At 34.1% G+C, this 22333-nt stretch overlaps 1 protein-coding gene across 1 annotated transcript in view; it reads left to right on the plus strand.

Annotated features, from left to right (window-relative positions):
* Window positions 1-4644: 4644 nt before the first annotated feature.
* ko (Stork-head domain-containing protein knockout) overlaps window positions 4645-22333 on the plus strand; it is a 205290-nt gene continuing 187601 nt past the window's right edge. Inside the window, exon 1 of the mRNA XM_076114799.1 lies at window positions 4645-5018. The gene's annotated coding sequence lies outside the window, so the exon portion shown is untranslated. The remainder of the gene's footprint in view (window positions 5019-22333) is intronic.

Raw genomic sequence — 22333 nt, forward strand, 5'->3', positions numbered from 1 at the left:
AAGAAGGTATTTAAAAAGATAATGGTTTAAACATGAAAAAGTTTTTTATTTACAGATGGCATATTTTTGCAGCTTTATAAAATACTAGCTGACCCGCGCAACTTCGCTTGCGTCACGTAAGAGGGAATGGGTCATAATTTTCCCCGTTTTTGTAACATTTTTCGTTACTACTCCGCTCCTAATGGTTGTAGCGTGATGATATATAGCCTATAACCTTTCTCGATAAATGGACTATCTAACACTGAAAGAATTTTTCAAATCGGACCAGTAGTTCCTGAGATTAGCGCGTTCAAACAAACAAACAAACAAACAAACAAACTCTTCAGCTTTATAATATTAGTATAGATTATTTTCCCTGAGCCATTTTGGAAAATTTTACAAAAATTACGGGGAGCTACAAACAAATTTTAACTGGCGATTGCGCGACAAGCCAATTGAAGCCACATTAGTTCCTCTACTGCCCGCTTTGGCGCTAGTGTCTTTGTACAAACCCCATAAAGTTACAGTAACATAGTTCAGTTTCCTAGAATATTATTCTTTACTGATAGCGTTTTATAGGTCACCGACCTAAGTCTAGACTGCAGTATAGGCACTAGGTTACAACTATTGATATGGCCTAGATTTCCTTGCTTGTGTAATAGCGAAAATTGATGCACTGCGGTGATTCGTGTTCTATAATAATTTGGTAAGTTATTTAGTTTAAAGTAGGTCTTATAATACATCGATTTAATGGAGAGCCTTGTATTCAAAGTTTGCACCTAGCGCGGGTAAACAACATTCAGAATTTAGGCAACCAATAACCCGTAGTATTATGCAGCTGACGGCGTTGTGTTTAATACGGTATCTTTATTGGTTTAATACACATAAATTATTCATTAAAATCTAGATTAATTACGCATGCAAAGGCTTACTGACTGCTTACTAAGTTGTCGGACTATAGTACTTTTCTAACTTATTAAGTAGTTCTAATTTATACTTATTCCAAGAAACTATTCGGGCAAAACTAAATGGGCCCTAAATAATGTTGCTAAAATATTCTTACACTCACTTAGTAGGTAGCTGTTGATCGTAAGGTCTTGCGTTCAATATGGATAAAGTGAAATTAAAATAAAAAAAATAAACCAATATACTTTAGTTAGTTCACTTGCTCTACTGGGTATTGATAGAGGCAAGCCAAATACAATTATTAGGCTCACTCCTTATTAAATCGCGAAGCCTGGGTGTATTTCATACACCTCTAGTCATGCCTTCGGGCAAAACTGGCGTGATGCTATAATATGAGGATATAGTATATAGTATCTATATGGGTCATTCGTATTGAGAAAACCGAGCAATTTGAAAGATAAGAAGCGATTTCGAAGTAGGTTCATTACAGTGAACGTAAACAATGCTAATCCACTTTGTTGATGGGAAAGCAGTTGTTTGGCAAGTGGGCCTCGACCGCAACAAGGTTACTGCGGGACCACCTACTTGCAGACATTATACCGACACACATAAAGGTATAATCACTTTTCCGTAAACATTGTAATATAAGAAAAGAGATATTAAGTTTTGTGTTAATTAGTTAAACGACATCTAGTAGAGCATTAGATTTATGCTCTGTTATTAAAATATCTCTAACACCTTAGTCGAGTAGATTGTAAAAAAATATCGAATATTTATTTTATTTAGTACGTAATTAAATTATTACGGCGATAACTTAACTGTAAAAGCCCCATGATGCCACGTGTCGAATGTTTTATAGGAAGATACTGCCCTTTTAATCATGTGTCTCAAAAATTTGTTTATCCGACTGATGGATTACATAGGATTTAATTTTTCCTGGAAATATCCGCATTCTCGACTACTCCTATAGTAAAATAGTTTCAGAGGTTTTTAAATTTCTTCTGGAATATTATTAAGCAGTATTACATTTGGTTTTATATACCTACCATGTGACATTACCCTTAGTTTACCTTTAGCATTTTCTTAAAAAGTGCGTTAGAACCGGCTCATTTCCTACCAAAATTAGTAACTCTAGTATCTTACTAATATTATAATAATATACTTTACTCCACAGTAACTTATTCAGTGCAATAGAGAACGGTCCGTGCGAACATTCAGTTTCGTCACATCTCTAGTTCCGAGGCATATCAGCGATGACTCGGTGCCTCGGTGAAGGGGCCATAGTTTAAAGTTTTTATTTGTTTCGACAAATGAGCCTAAATACAGTGTTTATTAGATGTTGGCAAATCGACTCATCATTCTCTTGTTTAGTTATGTGCTTGTTATTTAATGTGGTCGTAACAGTTCGTAATGTTATTTTTTATAATGGAAATATACACAAACAATAATCTTAAAAGAAGCCGGTTGCGCTCACCAGTCGGTAACCGATCTGTGGATTAAACAAATCTTGGCGCAGTCATTCCATAGATGGGTGACTGCCTAGTGGTATTTGAACTGGGCTTCTCCGCGCTTTAGAGGGTACGTAGGAAGTCGGTTCCCGGTTTTTGTCAATAAAGATAACTGTCGTTAAGCCTCGTCAAAGGCGGCTTGACACTGGGTTGAACACTGATCATTCGATAAGAAGAAGAAGACTCTGAGATTTTAGTGTAAGTTGAAATTGAGCATCGTTTTCGGCCATAAGTCGGAGAAGCTTTTCTGTCATGGTACCAAAGCCGTTCCTGTTAAAACATTCACCCAACCATTATATTATAGACTTCTATAACTTCCTAGGAAACAGTAACTCGGCTAAGACTGTACTAATTAAAGTTAATTTTTCGAACTACCACCAAAACATGAACGAATAAATTATGAAATTTCGACAAGAGCAGTCCTCAAATTTGCTTCTCCGCATTGCGTCATTCTCTTAGAATAATATTATATTTAAAACACTTGCAACAACGAAACACGAAGCATTTGACCCTTTCGAACGTAACTTGCAAAGGCCTTAAGGGATTGTCCTAGCTCAAAACACGGTAAATGTTAAAATAAATCAGCTCGGTGCCCGGCCCACAGTAATATCAAATTCCTGTTTATTTTATTATTCATTGATCTTAGTAATTTGGAGCGTGGGATACTTACAACATTTTGTAGTTGTACAGTCGTTTTGCATATGTATCACGCCCTCTGTCGCCGTAACAAGGTACTATTATGTTTTCCTTGCGAGAATTTTGCTGTTGCGCAAATTAGGTAGGAAAATTACTTTGCTGTTTTGTAATGTCTACTTTGGTATGGTTTATATTTAAGTTGCTATATTATTGAGACTGATCCAAATCCTTTTAGCTATCAATTTTGGATTGTGTTTTTTGCATTATTCTTTAAAGCCTTTCTTTAAGATTTTCTGTATGTTTTAGAGTTATTTTATAAAAATTAAGAGCATTTAAAATCCCCAACCCGCACTTGGCCAGCGTGGTGGATTTAAGGCCTAACCACTCTCGCGTTCGGGAACTGTGAGACGGGAGACACTTGAGTAGCAGTGGCACAGTAATAGCTTCAAAAAAGAGAGGATTTACATTTATGATCTGTGTGCCTGACTCTACATGTCCAAAACTAAATTGAAAACACGTTACTAGTAAATATGGCAAATGAAACACATGTTCTGGTTGCAACTATATAGATAATATTTAAAAATATGAGTACAACAGTGTCGGATGTCATAACTCTAGTTTTTACAAAGTGTGCCAGTTTACGCGGTAATCCGGAAAAGCGTTGAAGCCTCTTTGTATAGGACGGAACTTGTTCTTCGTAACATTTTCTTACGTTTAAGTGAGAAATTAATTATCCAACCATGTTGGTGTAATTACTGTATTTATTATCTAATATTGTACGGCGCTCCTGCCACCTGATATATGGATCTACTTTCAACACAAATAATGTATATTCTATAGGCACTAACAAAGATTGGATAATAAAGTTAGTTATGCACCATATTTTAATGGATGATATTTATTTTTGTCTTGCATTATGTAGATTTTCTGGTCTATCAGCTTGACTAAGATTTTCAGACGGCCTGTTATTAAAAAGCATTTAAGTACTACATAGAATTAGGTTTACGCAGTAGCAAATAAGGTCCATTTTTTATTACGATTTGTTCATATTCTAACATGTAATTAAAAGCGGCTCTATCATCACTTTGACTCTACCGCCGATTATAAACCTGCAATAAGAAACCCATTAAAAATAATGACATTTTCACTTATGTTACCGCACATCAAGGTATCGATACATTTTAAAATTAAAACATGCTAATGAAATTACAATCAGGGTTCAGCGTCCTGCGTGGCTAATGCGTCTTTACACTCCCCTGGGACCAGCGGCCAGACGGTACGAACAAAAAGCCAATTTCATAAAACTATGCACCCGACTGCGGCCCATAACAATAAATGAGCAAACCTCCAGAACCTGATACCTCGCCCGGATATACATTTCACATGTCCTCTGTCAACACACGCGAAAATTTTCACTTACATCGCAAAACTTACGCAGCAGAAATCATGTAAGCTCAAAGTGAACGCGCAATGTAATCACGTTGCGTTCGATCAACGCATCGCAGCGATAGAGTGGTACAGGAATCTGCAAGTCTGGCGCACACACACGCAGCGGTGTCGCGACGCGGAGGCTTCGATTGCACACAGCCGTATGTTCACATCGCTCGCCAGTCTGCCCCGTGCTGTCGATCGCGACGCTTGTGTCGTGCGGCGCCGCGACGCCGACCCTCCGACATCGCGAAAAAAGTTTTCGTCCGACATACGAAACTTTCCTTGGACTTTCCTTTCAACCCGCACATTGTTGAATTGGAACAGTCTGTTTTGAACCCGGCGAACGCGAAAAGTGACCTTCTAAAACCGGAATTCGGTATCCTCCGGAACGGGTTTAGTCTCGGACCCCGCCGTGCCAGGACTTTCGTGAAGTGCTAACTTGATTTTCATAGTGGTGTGTTCAGTGTGAGTGACTGGATTCTACGCTCAACGGAAGGCCGGGCAGTGTCCCACAGTTTTAAGGTCGGCTTCCAAGTAAAAGTGCTGTTAAACGTTTCAGTAAGTATTGTTTTAAGTTGTAGTTCAAAGACCTCATCTGCGACTCAACTCTATCTACGACTACAATATGCCAAATGGACAAAGGTAGTGCCAACGTTAAGTTAATTGAATATTAGCTCTGGCTTTTGTATGTCGTAATAGTCCTTGCCCTTGTGCATACAAAAAATGTTCTAATATTTTCAACTAACGACTTAATGCGGTTCATAACAGCAAAAAATAACTCGGTCACAGAATAAACAATGTCTTTTATCTATTTGGAGTAATCAGTAAATCATTGATTGTGGATATAGCGTAATCTCAGTTTAACAATGAAGAAAGTAAGTAAAGCCGAGTTTATATTTAAACTGCAATTAATTTTAATACATAACGTATTGTTAGTCACCGCGGGCACGGAAATAAATATAGATTTCAAATTATAAATTGAATGAGAGACAGTTTCGTGCCAGTGCACCTTTACCGGATCTGTAATACGTTCAATTTGTGAAGCTTTTTTGTATGATGTTTGCATACAGACGTCTCATTCGACCTCACCAATGTTTTGCATCAATCGAAAGTGCCATGTGTCTGTGAGTCTATTTCGAACCGAACAGATGTGCAAAAACGCCACCAAAAAACAACTATTGAGCGCTTTGTGCAAGTAAAAAAAAACATTGCAGCGTTAACTTTATTATTTTTTACTTCGATGCCAAATTCGCTCTCGACACAGCTATAGTAATGTGCTCTTATTCTATTTTTCATCGCAGAGAAATTATTTTTGACACCTCTGTTACCGTTGATGTCTTGAACTTATCGGTGAACTGAGAGACCTTTGACTTCCGTTATGTTTTATATAACTTTTATTTTCATATTTCTTAAGAGATATGAAATACATTCAGTTTCACCAAACAATATTGTCACAGGTCATAATGCCAAGGCCGTACCTAGCGTAGCCTTTAGAAATTTTGTCGCGTTATTACGATAGTCTGTATTTAATTGGAGTTTTGAAACTGTAGCCAATCGCTCTAGGGTCTGCTTATTAGTAAATTGACTACCTTTATTAAGTTTCAGATTTAAATTTAATGCGCATCTATTAAGTTCATTAAGATTGTAATCAATAGACTCCTTATTATAGGCCTCGTTATTACGTCGCGTCGGACCATTCCGGATTAATAAAATATCGTTGTGAAGTAACCAACAAAATTACAATACTGCACTTTTTCAAATTTCTGCAATTGAGCCATTACCTTTGCTTAACTGACAAAATATGATTTATAATGTTTGGCAAGGTAAAAAATTACGCTAATATTTTTAGCAAAATAACTCTTTATTTAGGTACGAATATGTTTTCTGAACAAAACAATCCTTACATAGTGTTACGTGACAGCGATAAAAAATTGTAACAGGCCGAACCATTCGTGCGTTTCCTGAGTTCAGGTGATCGAATTACATGAAACAAAAAAAAACAATGACTTATTTACACTGTGCTCAAACACAATGTATATAATAGACATTTAGTTATTTATCATCATGATCTTAGCCACTCGGGTGAAGCATTCGCAATCACACAAAACTTTTAACATTTGCCAATTTTCGTTCGATGTAAATTTATATTTGAATTTTTTACAAGCTTGTCATTAAGGCATTTATCTCGCACGTTTTTATCTAATTTGTTTAGTTTTTTGCTAAAACTTGGTGTAATGAGTAATACGGAAACTGGTTAGAAAAGTTGTATTCGAGTTTACCTTGGGACAGTATGGAGATAATGTTATTTTTCATTTGAGTATGTGTTGCGGATATTTTAAGATATATTGCGGGATCCAAAGGGCTCTTAAAGGCGCTGCTTGACGGGTTAAAATGCAGAGTAAATATTGACTTTTTCAATAAACAGTACAAGAACGAAAGAATAAGCAATCGTACCTTTTTTCGTGATTGAATATTGACCTCAAATGTTTATACTTTTCGAAACACTTTCACAACACATAGAGAGTGACCGTTGTAAGTTCACTGACAATGTATGGAACTGTGGTTTTGTACAACAATGTAATATTATCTCCTTGTTTAGTTACTTAGGTTATATTTCATACTTTCTACCAGTGGTTTGTGGAATTAAGTGGATCAGTAGATAGATATCCGTTAGGCTGAACAAAAACTGATAGAAAAGGTTGCAATGTTGCTAAGCAGCTATTCGTCTATTCAGAACGGTCTAAAATAAATTACAAAGCTCGTCGACGAGTGAATTTTAAATCAGGTTTGCGCTTTGAATGTTAGGTGATTGGCGTAAAGCAAGTGTGTTATTAGGTGTTTTATACGCAATATGTAATAGCGATCTACTAACTAGAATCATTTAAATCTAGGTTGATACTATTGCCATGTAAAGCACACGTAATGAAACTTCAGCGACTCGAAATCGACTAATCCAATAGCAATTGAAAAACGGCAATAGTCTATCTGACTCGAGGATCTTAAAACCTCGTGATTAGCAGTACCGCCTTAGTCAAAAAAGTCTTGCTATGTAAATTAAGAAAAAGAAGTGATTCTTCAACTTCCTAGTTAGTGATGTAAATATATGTTTACATTAGTATTAACATTCATTAGTAAGTGATTGAAGGCCGTTCCACCGACCATTGTCGGCCTGTTTCATAAAACGTGACTGTGTAACCAAATAGTCAAGTGATATTTTTTTGATACGCAAAAAGCTTGCGGTATTGACATCATCAGGAGATGAAATTTGAGATAAAAAATAGGAAATATTCCTTAACTAGCATATGTTTGTGGCTACGTCCACGTAAAACCATATCTCTATATAGAGACTATATGTGTGTAAATTTTGATTATAATGTGTCCAGAAGTTTTGTGTACAGTCGTCCCTGATCTTCACAAACTTTATTTTTCTTAGAAGAAAAGTAAAATGATTTCCGCAGATCATATATTTAATATAATAACATTGCCTCATCTAGATACGCTTAATACAGTTTAGTGAAAAATTATTTAAACATATTTTTTAATATCTGATTGTCCCGGGGAAGGGTTTTGAGTCCAACATGCTGGCCAAATGCGGGTCGGAGACTTTGCTGCATGTCCGCAATAAATATGTTAAGCATTAATATACATTTGCTTTTTTCATTAAAGTTGTAGAAAATCGATTAGATTTTATACTCTGTAGATTATTTCCTTTCAAATAAGTACACGTAAAGGTTTTTAATTTCGTAATCTTGACATCATTATTCATAGTGATTCGGATTTTATCATTAAGTGTGTCGAATTTCAAGTTATTATGGTTTCGAATTAGTTTTGGTTTTAGCACGTGCTGTGACGTTAAACGTCTATTGTTTGAAGAACATTTGTTATTTCACTTTAACATAACATTTAAATAGTCTTAATATATTATAAATGAGGAAGTTTGTTACTCTTTTAAGCAAAAACTCAGTGGATTTTGATATTTTTAACATAGAGATAGTTTATAACCTGGATTGTATTACGATTTTTAGTTTGGGAAATTCTTAAGAGTTTAGGGAGTCGTGAGCTTATGTTAGTACATTATAGGATACTTAATATTCAGAATCATTTTCCTTTAATAAGTACTTAATAAGTATTTATTACGTCTGTTATAACACAGTCGCTGAGTTTATGAATAAAAAAATGCAATTCTTTTAACATTTTTATGTGGTTCTGGCTTTGCAATCAATTTCGCTCGATTTGTCTTCAGATACCTCTAATCTCCATTTTAAACAATTGTACTATTCATACTATAAGTCCAATAACAATAAACATCTAATTATTAAACAAAAAACAACCAATCAATACTATATTCTCTATATTGATACAACTAAGATCTGTAAGGTCACTGAACTTAACACAATCGTCTATAATGTATTAACAAAAAATACGCGCGAGTATTCTCGGCAATTATTGATAAAACCCATACTTATATCGGTGTGAGATGGTCACGTAAGTAATGAAATTATGAACGAACATTATGCATAGATAACGGCACTGTATATATACTAATATTGTAACTAAAGAGTGAACGTTTGACATTTAAAATTAGTTAAAACAACTTTTTGTGGATCGTAGTAATGAACTTCGCATAAAACATTGGTTTGGTTGATCAATAGTCTGTAGTGGTAGTGGCCTCACTGTAAAAAATGACAATAATAAAAAGAAAAATGGAGAGTTAGAAGTGTATGAAGAAGACTGAAGACTGTGATAAAGAAAAGATTTTCCAAGTGGTGTTTTCATAAGCTGTTACTCAGCTTGATAACTATTTAAAACAATCTAGCCAAAAATTATGACGATAAACTTTACCTACTACGACGATTTACTGATGATTGCACTGTTTGCTTTAAATATTCACATCGTCTGCACAAAATAATCAGCCAGAGATCGATAAATTAAAAGTATTTTTCTCAACGTAGTATAACGATTTAACCAAGTTTAACCGTCGCAATGCCACTGTCCTCAATCTAGATAAATAGTATAGATATATTTATCTATAACATGATGTCATACTCGATCACGAGTTAAAAACGAATACAGTTTGACATTCAATCCTAGCGCAAGATTAAATATCTACTGATGTAAAAGCAATTTGTATTTCTTACTAGTTTCTTTTAGCAACTTCGTCTGCTTACAAAGATTTCCCGGAGTAAACTATCTCTTTATTCTTAACTAATTACGTGTGAAAAAAATCGATTCAGTAGTTTCTGCATGATAGAGTAACAAACATACATCCAAACATCCAAGCTTTCGCATTTATAATATTACATAGTATGATTTCTTTTACACTACAAATTTAATTCAATCAAACATTGCACTTAAGATAATTTACTTACACACACATATAGTGACACATACCCATACACTCACACAAAGATATTTCATCTAGAGTCAAATGCAAAACCAAGTTGACTCTGTCACATTTTTGACATCACTTTTATCATATTAATAAAATCGCTACAGTTTTTTAACATTGAAGTAATTTTATCATCACTTTCTATTTATTAATAACTAATATCAATAATTAAATTCATATTTTCATATAAAAAAGTGCAATTGGATATATGACAATGTATGCGTACTTATTTTTGCTCGTACAATAAACAAACAACACAGCTCGTATCATATCCGTACTTTCATTACATCTAATTCCGTCAACATTTTTATTTCTATCATTCAGATTGAGTGATATCGTCTCGTGTGTCAACGTGACAGCTTTATCTCGTGATGCAACGATATCTACGCAGGTGTCGAGATCTATTGATAAGTTCATACTTGGTACTTGAACGTGAAATCTCTCAGCTTCATTTATTTCTAATGGAAATTAATTTTGACACTACTATTTAACAAATGAGTTTGCAGAAATTTATCACATCTATTTAATCTAACACTCTTCCATTTCCGAGTGACTGACAGATAACGTACAGTCGAAACTACTGAACAAGAAGCTTTGGCACGTATGTTCATCGGAGAGTGTAGCTATAGGGTAGAACTTAGAGAGCATTTTTGGAATTTCCACCCCAAAGGTGATGAAGTTCCACGCGCATAAAGCTGCTAGCGGAGGGCTGATGTTTTATTTTATTCAGATAAGATAGTTACTATAGCAGTCTGTAGGTGTTGTAGGTCAAGCATTAGCAGCCTACTCACCGATACTATTACAAACCAATTCACAGACTGACCTGTGGCTAGAGCAAACACCTCTCACCGAGCCGTACTCGGTATCAATCCTTCAACTTTATGATATTACACATGAATCTGTATGTCTAATGTTTGCACTGTTACGTACAATCGATTACACCTACCACGGGTCACGGACATGGGAACAACAAACAATGCTCCTACTACTGTTACAGATGAAACCACTTTCGGTAAAGCATCTGAATCAGCTTTTAAACATTGCAAAATGAATGTTGCAACGAACTGTTTGTCTAATAAACGTTTATTAAGACGGGATCAAATAAAGGCCTTGAGTTTACATGTACCTGTCTGCGTTGTGAAACGTTGTCAACTTTATTACAGCTTATTACTTCGCGGATCATGTGTCGTCAAATTGTCCGCGACGCCTTGACACCGCCGGCCAACCTTCGGACCTTACGTTTGTTATCCATGATGTTCATAATCATTAATATCTGCCAATCTCGTCCACGCTGCTGTTTCATTGCTATGCCTCGCTATAGTAATAACTTCATCGCCTTCAAACAAACACATATCAGTAATTACAAAATTGAATTCGAGTAATAAATCATTAGCTTTATCAAATTCATGTTCGGTCTTAAACGAATTTGTTGCATACAAGGTCTCAGTTTAATGGTTGTTGTATATTAGGCGTGCAGAAAGCTTGATGTATTCAGCATGTGTGGCCTTCTTCGCATCGTTTGTGGTCCCTGTTTGAATAGCTTGTAAATATTGACCCGCAGACATCTGTTTGCCGACTATTGAAGTGGATTGAGTATTATTACGATTTTGAAGAATTATGTCGAGGTCTGTATTGTGCAATATGATCGATGCTCCAGACTGGTAGCTAGTTCGTGCGTTTCTGTTATTTTCTATGTAATCGGTGAAAGTGTTAGATTGATTAACTAACTGTTATTAGTTGTGTGTACAATTTATACTCTCGTAGAAAGTGTTTCAAGATCGTCTTTTTGTTTGTTTTCGTCTAATTTGTGAAGTGTATCTTAGTTGATTAATCGAAAGCTAACTGGGTTTCCACTACATATGATTAAATAGAAACGCGAGATTGAATGATAATGACCTACTGTAGAACAAACTAATTGAAAAATAATATTATTTCGGTGTGTACTTGTCACAAACAATTACCAATCGTTTTGTTATTGTGTCCGTTCAATTAGTTGCTATTCAAATAGCGGTTTGCATTAATGTCAATGATATCAAACAATTACTTGTTGACCTACCAACTAATCGATAGAATCTCACACCTTTTCATTCAATTAAGATCACGGTAATGATAATGATTTGCAGGCCTTAATTAAAGGCTGCAGTTGCTAATTGTGAATGCACTTTTGTGCCATTGTTCCAATTGTATGTCGGTACATTTATACAGTTTTGTTGTTCGTAACTCGTTTAGCACCTCCCTGACCGAGATACGAGAAAAAGGTCACTAAAGGGCTGTCTTAATTCAAAGTGTATACATTTGGTAGTTACTGCACTCCTAAGGAATTCAATATGGAAGTGTTAGGTCGAAATTAATTTGTAAAAGAAAGGTTCTAAGTGGTGTGTGAGTTTATATTGTTAAAGCTTTACTCTGATACCCAACTACACTTGCCCAGCGCGGTCGACTTAAGGCCTGACCCCTTCCTCGTTTGGGAGGAGACCGTTGCCCAGCAGTGGGACAGTAATGGGTTAAAAAAATCATAAATATATTAGCTTATGTTGTGAAAGTTACAATAAAAAACATAACGTGAGAAGAAAAACATAATTATCAAGTCCAAGCTAAGTCCGTGGGTGATCGTTTAGCATTATGTCTCTAATTACAGATTCGCTTAATATCCTCAATAAACCATTAATAACGAACACAATATATCAAACTGCATACAAGTTCAAGGAAAAAATTAAAATTTTAAGATAGACGCTAATGATAGTCGCGGAGGAAATATGTTTGGACAACTGTAATTACGGCGATGGCAGGTTACCAAATTTGTAATATCTAGGTAAGTGGAGCAAAAGAAGTTCTTTGTAACGACAAATATGGATGTTTTTATATCCAAATGATAGCTTAAAAGGACAATTCTTAGATTTAGTCATAGCGTATAATAACATATGTTTAAAAAACTATAAATATTGATGAATGTATAAAAAACTTTGGAACTGTGGTTTATGAAACGGTAAATAACAATAATACTAGCTTATTCCTTTAACTTTGTTTACATGAAAAGATTATCCAGAGTAAAAAGTATCCTACATGTTAGTTCAGGTTTTAAACTATCTGTAGACCAAATTTCATCAAAATCTGTTTAGTAGTTTAGCCGTGATTGACTAATAAACATCTAAACTTTCGCATTAATATTAGTCATGTAATATTGGTCGATCGAATGATACGACTTTTCAAAGCTTGATATTGCAGCAACTAATAAAAGATTAGAGGCGGAAGTAGTGATGCGTTTGATAGAGCGGAAACAATGAACTAATAAAATGCACTGTTAAGGTACTGGACTACTTTCTTACAAGTCATCTTTGTTATTGATGAACCTATACAAAAGATAGATATTCAATATAAGAAATAATATAATAGCAGCTGGTGATTAAGAGCTTAGAACAATTCTTAAAGGAAGTAAGTCTAAACACGTCTTATTCAATTATGCCTTTTTAAAATTGGCTGTAACCAATATTTTAGTGAGCGTTGCCGATTCAAGGAGGTTTGTTATTACCATATTGTTGCATACATTTATATTTATTGACCTAATATTACTAACAATCTACAAGTCAATGAGCCAACAAGGTCACATGAATGAAAGCCAGCTCGTTACAATGCTTATTGTTTTCACCCAGTTTGCAGGTACTCCTAACAATAGCAATCTCGATAGCCTATCATTGAATTAATATGATTTTGATTCATTACTCGACAGTATCGAGTAATCCCGATACCAGTATCGTGACTATAACTGTGACCAACATTGTACTTGGAAAGTATTGACAATGTTTCTTTTCCAACATTTTTTATACTATTGTATCTGTATCTATCATTTCGTGAATCAATGTAAACCGAAAGAGAATTATAAAGCGAGTGACAACAGTTCATTGGCCATGCCATCTTTTTTTATGAGGAAAAAATGTCGAGAAGAATGAGACGATCACTAAATTACGGGTATAAGCCTCTTATTGACATTTTACTCTGAAGATGCTAAAAATAACGTTCGTACATTATTTAACAGATCGTTGGTATAAAGATACGAATACCTTGATGTAATACCCAGCTATGTTGATGTATCTGCATCGCCTATTTATACTACGCCACTCGGAGGAAGTTTTTTCAATGCCCAACGCATTCAAAAGCTGCACTTACTATTTTTAGGTTACCCAAACACACTTAGTTTCAAACGAAACTGTTTACAACTCCCACTTAAGATTTGGACGAAGCAGGTCTGTTTTAATTGGACGATTCGATACTTCGATTACTCAAATCGATAACACAATACAAATAATATAAACGATAACGACACAATTGAATCTACACCTTTGTTAACAATTACAAAATTCCATTAATATCATTGTTATGAACTATCGAATCTTTCGTAACACTTGCTTGATACAAAAATCTTAAGAATAAAATCTTTTTATTTTAAACTCGATTAGTTTGGAGTAAAATGCTGCAGTTTGAATTAGATGGTATTAGTTAAGTCATCAGATACGTAACAGTTAAAAGAGAAAACAAATCTGTTTCACTTTCATTTTTGGCTTGTCGTTTCATTATCAAGGTCGCTTGGTATTGACGTTGTATCGGTTGCAATCATTGCGTGTGCATTGTGGCTAATATTTGCTTGTTTGTTGTCATGTGCATGCAAATTCACATGTCATGCTTTCAACTCTTGTTTTTGTTTGCTTTTAACACTATTCATATTTGAAAATTTACATGTGTCGACATTTTCTGTTGTGTTTTCAGTAAGCTGTTTAAATCTGCCTTAATTACTGTTAGTTAACAATTATCTGGTGTGATAATTACTGTATCTTCCCCTAATTGTTTGTCATCTTCTTCTATTAAAGATGTAAGCCGCCCCTTGTTTATTTATTATTAAATATGCAATCATTTCCCATCAACAAGTTCAACACAAGTCAGTCTGTCTATTGTTTAATGATAATTATTATCCCAGACATTGTGTTGAAGAAATTCTAAGAACAGATTACGCGCTAACTATAATATTTCGGTTGACTAAACACAAGACTTTGAAAGATCGAAAGTTTGAATTAATAGCTAATTTAAACCCTACTTAATGAAACAAACATTGTAGTTTATAAACAAACTGAAATATATTTTCTAGGTAGAAACTTATAGTTTGGTTCCTGTTGTCCTAAAACAATATCTTCACCGGTATCAAGAACATATAGCTGTCTTAATAAGTTATGTTCTGATTAAATCTCTTACAGCAATAACGACGCATTGTATCGAAATATCACCATTAGTTCCGCTCGGATTTGCTGCGGGCGACACTACCAATGCCCTTTCCCTTTCTCCGATACTTTATACTTTTGTATCATCCATTGCTTCTTTTACATCATTAATGTTATCAACGTCAATGTTTACGCTGTAATGTACATTGAAATTGTCGATTGTGTAGTTAGTATCTTAAGTGTGAATCGTTTGTGGTAGGTCTGCAGTCATCATTATGACCTGTCATTAGAGGGCAGAGCAGTGTGTATTAGTAATTGAATGTTGCGGATCAGTAATGGAAAAGCATGCGCTTTCGATTGTCAAGTGTTTTTGTTTTTGCATAGACTGATTATCTGAGAACCAGTCGAGAATGAGCATTTGTTATATCTTAGTATTGTTACGTCACGATGTTTATGTGAAGGTTGTGATCTCGTATCTCGGAGAAATGTCGATTGAGCTTCGATAGTAACTACTTATGTTTCGTTTAAGCGGAAATCTGGTTACAAATATTTCGAGTGCTTTAAATTGCTGTATTTGTTTTAAACGATATTAATCTTATTATCTGATTGTGTTGTGTATTGCGTTACATGTATGATAAGTATGCGGATTTAAATATTTGGTAGTTATGCACTGTGTAGCATAAAAATGACATAAGCGAAATGATTTACGAGAGTCGCCATATGTGTGTTTCGGATACCCTGTTGAAAGTTATAAATATCCTTTACAATTACAATGCATATTACTTATAAATATCCTTTACAATTGTAAATATAATAATGCTGTATACTTTATCAAACATCAAATTTATTACGTACTTTTAGTAATAACATTCACTCACTGACATATCAATATCTAATCTATCTTCGAAATTAAGTACAAGGTGAGAACAATGAACGATAATCAGCAAAAAATATTGAAAAGAAAAATCCTTTTAACGATTCAAAAGATATTTAACGAGAGACGAAAACTACGTTCAATTTCAAAAGCTTTGTCACCGTGATTATTTTCGGTCCTTTGTTTTTTTTAATTACTCTTTAGTCTGGGGGTAGAAGATTTCAATTTGCATACGAAGGGTGGGAATATAAGGGTGGGTTTACGTTAGAGAAGCCGAGCACGAACAGAGCACAAATTCGTTTAATGTAGACTGACTTACCGGCGCCGTGGCGCTTCTAAAGATATTTCAGGCTGTCAGCGCAAAAGTGGCCTAACCCCGATGTAGGCAGGCAAACTGGCCTAAGCTGTTTATGTAATTTAAGATCCTTTAAAGAAAAATAACTTTTCAAATGCCATCAGCTAAGATTTCTGAAAACAATTACAATTACACTAGTTTTACTGTATATTGAGGCGTGGTTTCAATTAGTTGTAGTGACTTATGCAGGATATAAAAATCTTGTGTTATGCCGCTTTTGTACTCCCAACTTAATTTGTCAGCCCGTATTCGTCTCGTATTCGTTCCTATAGTCTAGACCTGCCTTTAAACTCATTGCATTTTGTATGAGAAGTTATGTCTTCGTTATGGGCCCGGGATTAGTTTTATTATATTTTCAGTGCAATTTTAACTTTGTTTTATGCTTTCTGCCTCGTTTCTTCTGTCTGCTTCACGCTTGCAATATGGAGTAGTTTCTTTATTAAATTGTTACTTTGCCGTAACTTTTAATACTAAAGCTTTAGTTATGTTGTTGAAAGTATTGTCTTAACCTTTGTAGTTTTTTAATTCATGTAACTTTATCCAAACGCTAATAGGTTGCGATGCTTTGTCATGACCAAACTTATGAGACTTTGCTACCATGAAATAAAGGAATCGAGAGAAAAAAATATACCTATTTAGTTATGAGTACTGAAGGCCTAACCTGTCCTCGATTTGGCAGGAGACTCTTACCCAGCATTGGGACGATAAGAGAATAAATACATTGGTTTTAAAATGTATATAATTAAGCGAAATTAGCGTTGATTAGTTCTATAACCCGGTTTATGTGCGTCACGCAACCAAAATGTCCCTCTGCTAGATTTATCAGCTGTATACAATATACCCAATTTGTTGTTTGTCTCAAGAACCTCGTAAAGCAACTCATCTGCCTAATAAGGGTTGTTTTATTTCTTGCGTAGGAAGATAAGTGAGGCTTTACGTCGGTGGTATATTTGTATGGTCGGTCTGTTACTGAGAGATGTCTGCTTCCTTATAGTGATTTAATTGATATTACGCATTTCATGTCCTTTAAAATGGCCATAATTAAGGCGGTTGTTTTTTTTGTTTTGGTAGGAAAAGTTATGGATGTTCTAGTTAAAAAGTGAAGTTTGGTCGTATATCTAAATAATATTTATGGGCTGTATTACATAAAATTGAGAATATATTTGGCGAAACGTGGGTAGGTAGAGTGAAGCATCTCTACCTTATGCCTACTTTTTAAAAAAAGATTACGTTTTCTTAAATATTGTAACTGTTGTATTTTGTCTACAAACGATATTACAAATCCATTTTCAATTTTGTAATATGCCTTTATCAAAATTGTAAAAGCTTATGTTTTTAATTGAGAAAACGGGTACGCTAGAAGTCGCGTTGTTAGTTTTGTACAGGTTGAATCGCAGCCAGTCTGTTAAGTTAAATTAGTTTGTTGTTTTTGCTTTTGTTTCTATTATTTAAGTTTAGAATTAAAACGGCTACCTGGTTTTACTAAAGAAGTAAATGTAAGGACTTTTTCATCGGTTGCAGACACTTTAACTATTGTTAAAAAGCTGTGTTATAGTAACTTATTTAACTTTCGCGTTGTTTATTTTTGTCTTATGACATACTACACTTAGTAGACTTCTTTAGCTTGAAAATGATGTAATAGTTTACCATCTAATACAAAATACTTAGCATTAGTTACAGAAGTGAAGATTTTCAACAAAAACCTCGCGTGCGTTTAAAAGTAAACACAAATTTGTTTTCACAAACGTCAAACGTGAACTCACAGATCTAAAAACTTTCTTATAAATAAAAGTGTAGAAAAACTCCAGTTAAAGCCAATTAGAGTAGCCGGCCGAGACTTGTCCGTCAATAGTTTAATTTCTGACACATACCAAGACGAATGATCGCCTCGGCCCGAACACTTTCATTTTATTTCAATGATTCGCTGTTACAAACTGACTGAAATAAGTGTATTCAATGTGTTTTGTGTGAATTGATAGCATATTTTAGTTAGGTACCTTTCTTTATTTGGTTAAAAGCTAAATTCGATCAGGAATTGCTCTGAATTCTTAACCACTATATAAGTCACTAAGAATGTTCTCCGAATATCGTATATCAATCCAAAAAAGTAATCGAATTCTAAAAATAAGTTTTTTTAAATATGTATTTAAGTTTTTTAATAGTAGCAACAAGCTACCGTGAAAAAAATTACCCATTAATGTCTCAATGGTAGGCAAGGCTCTTTTCCTGTAATGAGGGTTAGGTCTTGTGTCTGCCACGCTGGCCAAATACAGGTTGGAAAATATTAAAAATAATCAGAATTAAAATAGAAATTGGACTTGTACATCGACGTCCAATAACTAAAACATGAAACTGTTTATATCGATACGTTATAACAGCATTATAACTAATACCCAATATCAATATAAATAGGGCCAATAAAGATTAAGAAAATGACTCAGTCGGCCAAGTACACTTCAGTAGTTTGAATTCCCGATAACGGTTATCGAGAACTTGATATAAGTAGGTATTACATGATACCTGTGATAAATAATGCGCTAGTTATTGTGTGTGGCCTGACATTGTGGGCAGTCAATATTGCTATTTTGCTTACTCAAAGGTGTTAAATTTCGCTTGGTTGTACTGTTGATTGCAAGACCTCCTATTGCTTTTGTCACGTTTCTAAGAATGCTTGATGGCATTTGTTATTCACTATCATATATGAAGAGTAAGAAGGTAATGTGCCTATTATGTCTTTGAATCAATAGGTCTAATAAATAATAAAATTTATCAGAGTTGATTTAATTACTCTGTTATTTTAAACAAAAATAAGGCTTAGGTCAATCTAGACACTTACAATTTTACTTGGTGCATATTTTCAAAATCGTATAAAGTCGTTTTGAACATCTCCATATAAGAACGTACTTATTTGTTCATCATTCAAAAATGTATATCCATCATCATTACCTATTAATCAACCAAAAACAATTAGCAAAGTACTCAAAGCTATATCGTACCTATCTACTTACAAATTCTTTATTACATAGTCTGCAATTTAAATTGTATGCCTTTACTCAGACGCTTGGTCTATAAACGCATCGTATAGACGTTATTTTATAGCTATTATGTGTAGTGGGGCGCCAGCTTTCGCTCCTTGTAAGCGCTTATCCGCTCAAACCGAGCGATTTGTTTCCCGATCGCCGATGAGATTATATCTAATTGACCAGTTTTATTACTCATTTGAGAAATAAATAACTGAACGTATTTATTTCTGTTGGGTGCAAGTTTATGTTTAAAATGTTGTATGGTTAGATACTGTAAGGTACATTAAGGTTCTTATGGAAGTGAATTGATTTTTGAAGTAGTGATGGTGAGTAATTTTGATAAAATAGTGAGTGCTACGAATTTATGCATTTGTTTTAGGTGCTAGTTAATGCTCTGGCCTTTTTAGAATACCGTAGTTTAAAGTATAATTGTTGTGAGATAAACTTTTACTTTTTGGAAGTTAGATGATTTATTTTTATTTATTTATTTTGGAATATAGAGTGAGATGATAATGTGTGTATAGGGAAGTGAAATGGAGCAATGGCTTAAAATTTCGTTGTCTTTTAACTATCTCAATAACAACTCCAAATCATTATTTTATCATCTGCACATAACTTATCACTTATCAGGTTATCGAAGGTCGTAATAAACATAACAAAATATACACAGAGATACATAATCATTGCACGTTGAACATAATCGGTGCACTCCTTGTTGGAGCGCTTCTAATTGTTCGTATACCTTACTTAGTTGGATGCACGTCAATGTTTATACAGCACTTCTAAGGGCACCAGTAAACAAACGTGCTTGGAACTTGATGTTCTTATTATAAGTTGTCTTTGTCCTACTGTAAATGTCATGTGCTTTCAGCTTTTAAAGTGCAGTTTTTGAAGACTGCAATTTGGAAATAACAAAATCTGTAATTGTCTTAGGTGCCAAAAATATTGTGTGTTCTTTATCATTCTAAAATTAACAGTTTAGTCATGACTGGATAATAGGTAGAGTTTCCTGTGTATTTATAAATATTTCTCTATGGAATATTATGTTAAGTATTATAATACTTTCCATTTCAAATATATAATTTGTTTACGACACCCGCGAACTTTAACAACTCAGACAGGCTTCATTATACCTAATAATCACGAGAGAATTATTGTCGCGTTATAGTTGCGAAAACATCTACATAAAGTAATTGAAATTATTTAAATACAAGCATAACACAGAAAACCAATACTTAACGATTACAAAATAACACTACAACTCAACTTATATATACTTACGGAATAAAAGTAACATCGTGTGCAATTACTTGTCAACTTAACATTGCAACGTAATACATATTACAAGGACTTTTATCGACTATATTTATATTTAAGGTCCAATGTTTACACAGTTTTTTGTTGACACCTGTACACTTAACAGAGAATTATGGTCGCAATGTGTTATTTTATTTCATTGGGTAATATTGGCGAGTGACTTGCTTAATCATTGACATCACACTTTTAGTGGCGAAACGGAAGTTTATAAGCAATACTTTTAATATGTAAATAAATCAATAATTCGATAATGTCTCTGGTTTAGTGGTTGCAGTGTTTATAACACGTGAGGATCGTGAGTTCAGTTTCTTTAATCAACAAATATGAGTTTGATTGAAATTTTTTGTATGTTTCTAAAAGTCTCGACCTAATATTTATTTCTTAGTGAGGGAGTCGTTTATTTTAAAACAGGAAAAACGTAGTAATATATTTTTTGCAATAAGACTTGCTCGTGCATTTATGGCTAAGCTACGGTTAGAAAAAGATCCGAGTTCCATTTCCGGGACAAACAAAATGTCATTTCGAAAAACTGCACGCTGTCTTATATCAGCACTCAAAAGTCTATAAAAATGACTGACATTTAAAATTTGGCATTAACAATTAATACACGAACTGAAAACACCTTGACATTTCAGAACAGCAGGTGGCTGAAATAACGAAGTTTCATGTTTAAAAATATTATTCTTTTTATATTGCAATATCTTACAAAACTATCAGATTCTGTCAATCAAATGAGAGCAATGCATTCTATTATGATTGATTTGGTGGACTATTCATGATTATAATTGGTGGACACAAGTTTAAAGGCAATACTAATTGATTGCAAGAACTTAATTTTGTACAAATTAGAAGTTTTGTACTACAATTTGCTGTTTTTTGTCATTTTTTATATCGGATTCGCATTATTTGTAAGCTTTATGAGATTGCTATATTTTCTTATTAATTATCGATTTAGTTTTTATCTAATTGCTGCAGGAGTTGCCTCAATTTTTGTGTTAAATGAACTCATACAAATTGTGGGAATTGTAACACAGAAATATATGTCTATCTGTACAATATGTCTCATAATGTCTCTCTGTTTATCTCTTTCTCCATGCCTAAAACACTTAACCAATTTGAATGAAATTTTGCACATATATCGTTGCAGACCCAAGAAAGGAGATATGATACTATTTGTTCCAGAAATCCCACGGCGGGTTCTTTTCGGATAATAAGCCGTACGACTATACTCCAGGGGACCAAATTGCAAGCAATAGCATACTTGCTATAAAATAGCACTACGTTATTCGTTATCTGCTATTTAGCAAAGTACGGGTTCCCACGTATGTCATATTAATAAGCCCTAGTGAAATACAGGTCTGTTTACAATTCAACTCACATACACAGTATCTCAACAAGAATGGGTTCGTGGCTTTCCTTCAGTAAGCAGTGTTTCTAAAGGAAACGATGCCTTTAATGTGTTGGTGTAAGTTGAAAACTATTTGAGGTTAGGTACCGTAATAACGTTATTGTTGTGTTATGTAAATAAATTTGGATATAATATGAATGTAACGTAGTATTTTTCAAATTGTTTTTGTATACTGTATTTGTATATTATTTGGGAGACGCTGAGAAATGTATTGGTCAATCATTTATTTGAAATCAAAGCAAAAACATCATATCCTGTAGTTTAAATATTGAACATTTTGAGAAGTGTAACCTCGGTTTA

This window comes from Anticarsia gemmatalis, chromosome 5, assembly GCF_050436995.1.
Source record: "Anticarsia gemmatalis isolate Benzon Research Colony breed Stoneville strain chromosome 5, ilAntGemm2 primary, whole genome shotgun sequence".
NCBI lineage: Eukaryota > Metazoa > Arthropoda > Insecta > Lepidoptera > Erebidae > Anticarsia > Anticarsia gemmatalis.